The 346-nt window shown below is 55.5% G+C and overlaps 1 protein-coding gene across 1 annotated transcript in view; it reads right to left on the bottom strand.

Moving 5' to 3' along the window:
* The window catches only part of GOSR2 (golgi SNAP receptor complex member 2), a 6,758-nt gene that overhangs the window by 308 nt on the left and 6,104 nt on the right, over positions 1-346 (bottom strand). The window lies entirely within an intron of this gene.

The following is a 346-nucleotide window of genomic DNA, read 5'->3' as shown; positions in this document are numbered from 1 at the left end:
AGTGCCAGGAGTGTGCTGCAGGCAGGACACACCTCAGCTCTCCTGAAGTACTTGGTGGTATCAGGAATGTGGATCCCACCACCTTCCACACCAGCAGCAGGCACAGGAATCCTCCTGCAGTGCCAGGAGTGTGCTGCAGGCAGGACACACCTCAGCTCTCCTGAAGTACTTGGTGGTATCAGGAATGTGGATCCCACCACCTTCCACACCAGCAGCAGGCACAGGAATCCTCCTGCTTTATTTCATAGTATGTTAAGGGGTTGGAATGGAGCTTAAAGATAGCCCCAACCCAACCCCTGCCCTGGGCAGGGACACCTCCCACCAGAGCAGGTTGCTCAAGGCTTTA

This window comes from Acanthisitta chloris, unplaced genomic scaffold, assembly GCF_000695815.1.
Source record: "Acanthisitta chloris isolate BGI_N310 unplaced genomic scaffold, ASM69581v1 scaffold14929, whole genome shotgun sequence".
In the NCBI taxonomy this organism is placed as follows: Eukaryota; Metazoa; Chordata; class Aves; order Passeriformes; family Acanthisittidae; genus Acanthisitta; species Acanthisitta chloris.
This window is presented reverse-complemented; position numbering and strand designations above follow the sequence as displayed.